This window comes from Hyaena hyaena, unplaced genomic scaffold (genome assembly GCF_003009895.1).
Source record: "Hyaena hyaena isolate Hyena2069 unplaced genomic scaffold, ASM300989v1 scaffold_958, whole genome shotgun sequence".
Lineage (NCBI taxonomy): Eukaryota > Metazoa > Chordata > Mammalia > Carnivora > Hyaenidae > Hyaena > Hyaena hyaena.
In genome coordinates, this window is record NW_024081594.1 from 126,117 (window position 1) to 133,486 (window position 7,370).

Sequence of the window (7,370 nt, forward strand, 5' to 3'; positions counted from 1 at the left end):
TCTGATCCCATTCAGTAGCAACTCTATCCTTCCAGCTGCTCAAGTCTACACCTTTGGAGTCAATTTGACTCCTTTCTTTTTCTCACAAGCTACATTTCCTCCATCAGCAAATTCTATCAGTTCTTTCTTCAAAACATAAGCAGGAGTCCAGCCCTTCTTTCCATTTCCATGGCTACCACCATCTCCTAGTTGAATTATTGCAGTAGCTTCTTACAACAGTCACCATCCATGCTAGAGACAGATAGAAAGCATAGCCAAATGGAGTAACTGGAGAATTTAATAAAGGAACTATTTACAAAGGTATCAACAGGATTAAGAGAAACTCAAAATGACAGCCAAATTGTCGGGCATCTGGTAAGGCCACTGGGGCCAAAGGAGTCACTACTACTCTTAGATTTGAAGGAGCAAGGAGTGGGAATAATGACCTGCACACAGAGATACAACAGAAACTGTATTCTTCAGTGAACCAACTCAGTCAGCCTGAGACAACTACTAGGTATGAAGATGGAGAAATGAACATCATTAACCGACTGTCCTACTTTCTCATCTTCCGATCATGGACATAACTGAACCCCAAGCCAGAAAACAAGAGAGCTTCCTAACCTTGTGCATTCCTCTGGGATATAGAGCAGAATGGAAAATGATAGAAAGGGGATCTGGAGGGAAAAACAATATATCCGGCAAAATATCCTCATTGGCAAAACAGAAATAAGTATTATTGTCATGAAGTAAAGTGAAATAGGCTAAAGAATATAGCACAATGTCAAACATAGTTTTTAGGGGAAAAAACAACTCTTATATGTCTGGTATCATATTTCCAAGTGTGGAATTTTATAGAGTGATGCTTTCCATACTTCCCATCATGCCCAATTAATGGATTGTGAATATAATGGGTTTTCCAAGCATTTTTTCTAAGAAATAGAAATGACCAGCACACATTTCATGAAGTAAGGATAAGTATTGTCTCAAAAACATTCATTTCAATCAAATTCAATTTAAATACACATTAAATTCAAACTCCAAATATTTCCTAAGATTCAGAATGTTTCTTCTCCTTCTCTTTGGGAGCTACTGAAGCCTTGGCTATCTCTGCCCTCATTTATCTCATGACCACTACTTCCTTGAACTGCTCTGTTGGAATCTATGATTCTGCTAGCAAAACATCTTTGGCTCAGATGAAATTCAAAGAGGTATTGCCCTGGCTTGGTAAGCTACACTGGAACACAAATTATTGTAGTATTTAAAGATGGAGTTGTTCATATTCTTGAACTTTATGATCCAAAAGGGCTCACAATTTTGCAAAATAGAGAAGAAAATTTCAAATGCAGATATTCATTTGAAATGGGTTTTCAAATCCAATTCTGCTTGTGTCACTGCTTTACCTTATGAACATGATGGAGAAATTCTAGCTACAGGGAATATTCCATTGGATATGCTTTCCTGCTTTGTCAAAGATTAGTTGGCCATACGTTAGCAGGTCCATTTCTGGATTTTCTATTCTGTTCCATTGATCTATGTGTCTGTTCTTGTGCCAGTACAATACTGCCTTGATGATTACAGCTTTGTAACACAGCTTGAAGTCTGGGATTGTGATGCCTCCTGCTTTGGTTTCCTATTTCAAGATTTCTTTGGCTATTTGGGGTCTTTTCTGGTTCCATACAAATTTTAGGATTGTTTGTTCTAGCTCTGTGAAGAATGCTGATGTTATTTTGACAGGGATTGCCTTGAATATGTAGATTGCTTTGGGTAGTATTGACATTTTAGCAGTATTTGTTCTTCCTATCCAGGAGCATAGAATATTTTTCCATTTTTTTGTGTGTGTCCTCTTTCATAAGCTTTCTATAGTTTTCAGTGTATAGATTTTTCACCTCTTTGGTTATGTTTATTCTTAGGTATTTTATGGTTTTTGGTGCAAATATAAATGGGATCAATTCCTTGATTTATTTTTCTATTTCTTAATTGTTGGTATATAGGAATGCAACTTATTTCTGTGCATTGATTTTATATCCTGCCACTTTGCTGAATTAATGGATCAGCTCTAGCAGTGTTTTGGTCACTAGCTAAAGGGAATAAAGATCAAACTGTCTTCTTTGGGGCAGAAAAGGATTATAAAATAATCAGTTATATTACTATCCTTGGACCTGTTTGCCAGTTAATATGGTCTTTGATCTCCCATCCTGAAGGTACTTTACTGATTATCTGTGAAATGGCTATGCTCTTGATACTCTATTTCCAACCATGAAGGAGGAAGGGGAAGATGGTGATGCAGTTTCCTATGAAATCAAAGACATGTGCATAAAATGTTTCCACTTCTCAAGTGTCAAATCTAAGATTCTGTGATTGACAGAAACAGAAAAGAGAAAGAAATAAAAGGAGAGAAGGAAACAAAAGAAAGGAGAAAACAGCTAGCAACAGAGATGGGAGAAGATGGAGAAAAAAAAATTCCAGGGTGAAAAGGAGGAAGAGGAACCATTATCTGAAATCTTTATTCCATCAATTCCCTGTCACATCCTCTATGGATTTTACTCTGAGCCAGGGAAGTTCTGGACATATTTAGGAGGCTATGATTCTGGTTTTCTCTATCACCGTGAGTTCCCCCCATATGACAAAAGAAGTGAAATCATGAAAAGAAAGATGAACTTTTTGATTTTCATCTTCTTGAAGATACAGAGGATAATCCCATCCAAACTATCACTTTCAGTATTAACCAAGATATGATGTTTTGAAATGCAAATGCAATGCATATTGCTCAAAATGGAGCAATTCAAGTCTATATCCTAATTCAGAATAATCCTTCATTGACAAATATGATGGACTACTGGCACTTCAATATGCATGACAATAATTAAGGATGGATTAAAGGCATCTATCCTAGCTTGATGACCATTTCTTAATGACTACTGGATTAGATAATAATATTTTTGCTTTCACCATTTTTTCTGAATTTGAGCTAAAGAAGTCATAAAGACAAGGTGCTGTCTACAAGTTTGGAACTGAAGCAGAGCCAATTACAGGAGATACTGAAAATCCCAAAGCCTACAGTATTGAGAACATCAGAAGAAAAAGAGAACATGCCAAGTTAATTGAAGAAGTGAAAGAAATAAAGGTGGGAGGAAAGAACAACTCAAAACTTTGAGGAATACATTTTGGAAACTTCTAGAAATGAATGAATAATTACCAAGGTGGGGTGCCTGAGTGGCTCAGTCAGTTGAGCATCTGACTCTTGATTTTGGCTCAGGTCAGGATCTTAGGGTCATGGGATTGAGCCCTGTGTTGGGCTCTGCACTGAGCATGGAGCCTGCTTAACATTCTTTCTCTCTCTCCTTCTCTCTCTCAAAGAAACAAACAAAACAAAACAAAACAAAAAAGAAATTTAAAAAAAGAATTTAAAAAAATTTAAAAAAAAAAGCATACACAATTTAAATAAACAGATTTTGATCTAGATCCCAAAATCCATGCCAAGATTGACAGCTTATAAAATTCAACAAGTGGAAAAGGAATTCACTTGGGAAGAAGAGAAAAATCAATTTGGCTTCATGAAGCTACAGATTTCATGATTCATTGGAAAGTGATACTATTGGGAAGGCTGGGTGGCTCAGTCAGTCAAGCATCTGACTTGGGCTCAGGTTGTGATCTCACAGTTTGTGGGTTCAAGCCCCACATCGGGCTCTGTGCTGACAGCTCAAACCCTAGAGCCTGCTTCGGATTTTGTGTCTCCCCTCTCTTTGCCTTTCCATGCTCACACTCTGTCTCTCTCTCTCAAAAATGAATAAACATTAAAAAATATTTTTTAGGGGCACCTGGGTGGCTCAGTCAGTTAAACATCCGACTTTGGCTCAGGTCATGATCTCAGTCTGTGGGTTCGAGCCCCGCAACGGGCTCTGTGCTGACAGCTTAGAACATGGAGCCTGTTTCAGATTCTGTGTCTCCTTTCTCTGCCCCTCCTCCACTTGCTCTCTGTCTCTGTCTCTCAAAATAAAATAAAGACACAAAAAAAATTTTTTAATATTTTTTTTAAAAACACTGAGAAGATTAGCATGGCCCCTGTGCAAGGATGACACACAAATTCATGAAGTGTTCCATATTTTAAAATATGAAAGAAAGAAAGAAAGAAAGAAAGAAAGAAAGAAAGAAAGAAAGAAAGGGAGAGAGAGATACTATTGTGGCTCATGCCATACAAATATGAAGCCCTCAGAGTATTCCAAGTACAAATGAGCAAGTCAATCAAAGAGAAGAACAAGTAAATTGGAGAAGTTTAAAAAAAGGGAGCTGGAAGAAAGAGTAGCCAGAAACATACAGGCAGCAATATTAGTGTGTTGGAAGGATCAATTACAGAAAAAAGGAAGAAATCTTGGCCTAAAACCCTAAGTGAAATTATGCTGGAAAATCAAATTGAGAAAAGGAGGAAATATACAAAAGCTGAAAGGGCCCAAGTTAAGATTCAGCAGTGAAAAAAAGAATGGAAGAAACTATACAACAGTAAACCTTATGATGACTATGAAGATCCCAAAGATGCTCAAACCATCAAAGAGGCACACTGTAACTGGCCGACTTTAATCTGAAGACAGCCTCAGACTATAAGATACCTGAGCATGTGAGAATAAACACTGCCAAGAAGAAAGAGAAACTGGGACACCCAGACTCCATGGCCCATTCAAAGAAAATGCACATGAACAAGTGTATCCTTGCTCTTCAAGACCTTAAAGTGGCTGTCATCAAGGAAATACAGTGCCTGGTATAAGAAATGAGGAGTATTCAGTCAATCCTTCACATATCTAAGCATATTCCTAGTCCCTAAATGCACCAGATATTCCCAGGAGAAGTTCCAGAAAAGAGATTTCAATATGATTAGGAAATGCTCCTAGTTTTAAGCAACAGTAGATGAAGGGTCAAGATGAAAAGGAGGCCCCCCCGAAGTGAAACAGGAAGGGTCTGCAGGCCCAGGTGGAGGAAAACTTAACAAAGAATGTTGGGAGAGGTATAAACAGCTTATCCAAAGAGATGGCAAAACTATAAGCAAAAGAAGAAACAGTCTGTCAACTAATCATCAGAAAGTTTGGCTGTATGATAGACCTAGAAGCCCTTCAGACAGTTTCTGTGAATACAATGCTTGAAGAGCTAAAGATCAAGAAACTTTGAAAGGAATTGTTGAATGCAAATGAAAATGTGGTAGGAAAAGCTTGCTCAAGTGTGATGGGAGCTGATGACAAAGACAAAGAAACACCCTGAAAAGCTTCATCAGATGAATGATGTTATGTATCAAAAGGAAGGAACTTGATTCTTGGTTGAATACCTAAAGAATGGTTGAAAGCCTAGCAAGGCAATGCCTTCCAGAACCCTAGGAAAGCAGACATTGTGGTCACAGAACCGATCCAAGTCCAGGCAGAAAGGATTTTGGCAATAAAAGAAGGGGTTTCTTTTACATCAGAAAGGTGGTCTTATCCTTTCACCCATTCAGCCTCCACAAGAAAATAAGATGAAGCCCATGTATGTGTCTCTAAGTGTGCCTTTTTCTCAAATCCATCCAGGATTTCTGACACAGAACTGACCAAAAGTTCTGTTTCTTTGCCTCCTTTAACAATCCTATTATTTTAAAGTGAACTTACCTAAAATTCTAAGACCAGATCCAGTCATACAGCTCTAATAATTTTCCTCCAATTTGGTTATCTTAGAACTGACTGGAGCACTCACCATCTATTTCCTATTGAACTGAACCATTTTAGATCCATTTGGAACCCACTGGATTGAATATGGAGTCTCAGAAGGCTATACCTCAAAACTGCAAAAAAAGATTGAAGAGCCAAAAATTAAGTCCTCCATTAAGAGAAACCTCGGGCTGCACGTAGCCCCAGTCCCAGTCCCAGGAAAAGCCTCAGACTGTTCAAGGCTAAAGCCATCCTCAGACCGCCCTCAGTTCAGCTAATCAAAAAGAAAAAAGAAACGTTCCTATGGTCTGAGTCAAGGCTGGGAACTGCAGATACAAACTAGCCAATTTCTCACTACTTGCCTGACCCCACGTGGGCCCTTTGAACTCACTTCACAATTGGTCATTTTCAAAGGATTCTCAAGAGTCATGATTGGGTCCCACCAAAAGTAATGAACACCTCACAGATACTGAATGGTCAAAGCTGTAATTGTAATTGGTGCTTATGTGATGATGCTGCATGTACTGTAACACCCCCATCCCTTACTCCTTAAAAACCCTGTTCACTATTGTTCTTCGCTTCACCTTGCTGCCACGACACCAGTAGGCTGGTGAGCCCCTGCTCGAGCTTGTAATAAAGACCCTTTTGTATTTGCATGGGTGCCGGCTCCTTGGAGGTCTCTGGACTCGCGATTCGGGCACAAGATCTGTAATATATCATGTTTTAGTAAATCTGTCTCTTGATTATCTGAATTTTCAGCCATTGGCAAGACCAACTATCATTCAGCAATCTGTGAGAAGACTTGTTTTTTTCTAAGGCTTGGAAAATAAACTCTGAAGTTAAGTGTTCTCTGAGAAGACAAAAAGTAAAACCACAAACTATACTGTCAACATCATCTTAGAATAAGAAATGCAAATTAGAATTCAGACATTGTTAACTTCACAGAGCAGTTATTTGAGGGTTCAGGATGCAGGAAATGCAGACAGAGCAGTTTGCTGTGGATTGGCAGAAAGCAGGAGACTACCCAATTTCCTGAATCACCTCTAGTTTCACCAAATTACTCAGCTCTGAATGTAATAGTGTATTTTACAAAATGGTCAATAAGGAGGCTTTTCTCTGAAGATGTTTGCAGCTCTACCAGTATTCTAGGTATTTCTATAGTTTCTCATGTCCTATGCCATTTTCTTTCAAGTTCTAGTAGAGTCGTTTGCTGTTTTTGATATAGGTCCAGAAGAAATGGTAGGTTACATTGCCCTGAGAGATCATCTCTAACAATCACTTTTGATTGTACATAACATTTTTTAAGTTCATTTATTTTTTGAGAGAGAGAGCACGCGTGCACACGCATGAGTGGGGGAGGGGCAGAGAGAGAGGGAGAGAAAGAATCCCAAGTAGCCTCCTCACTGACAGAGCCAATGCAAGGCTGATCTAAGAACTGTGAAATCATGAGTGAGCCAAAATCAAAAGTCAGATGCTTAACCGACTAAGTCACCCAGGCACCCCATGATTGTGCATAACATTTTAAACTAACTTCAGAGTATCCTTTTCGTTTGGAGGTTAAGTGCTCATGGGAATTCATGGCTATACACACTTATGATCTCACTAATATTTGGATTCCTATTAATAACAGAATATAGCAATTTAGATTCAGAGCTCTAATATTGGCCCATATTAATGGGCTACCCCACCAAGCTATCCCAGAATATAAATTGATCACTGAGAAGG

General features: G+C 38.6%; 2 pseudogenes; both read left to right on the plus strand.

Moving 5' to 3' along the window:
* Positions 1 to 1,016: 1,016 nt before the first annotated feature.
* Positions 1,017 to 5,548, plus strand: LOC120223160 (annotated as a pseudogene).
* On the plus strand, positions 3,991 to 4,089 carry LOC120223165 (annotated as a pseudogene).
* Positions 5,549 to 7,370: the final 1,822 nt, after the last annotated feature.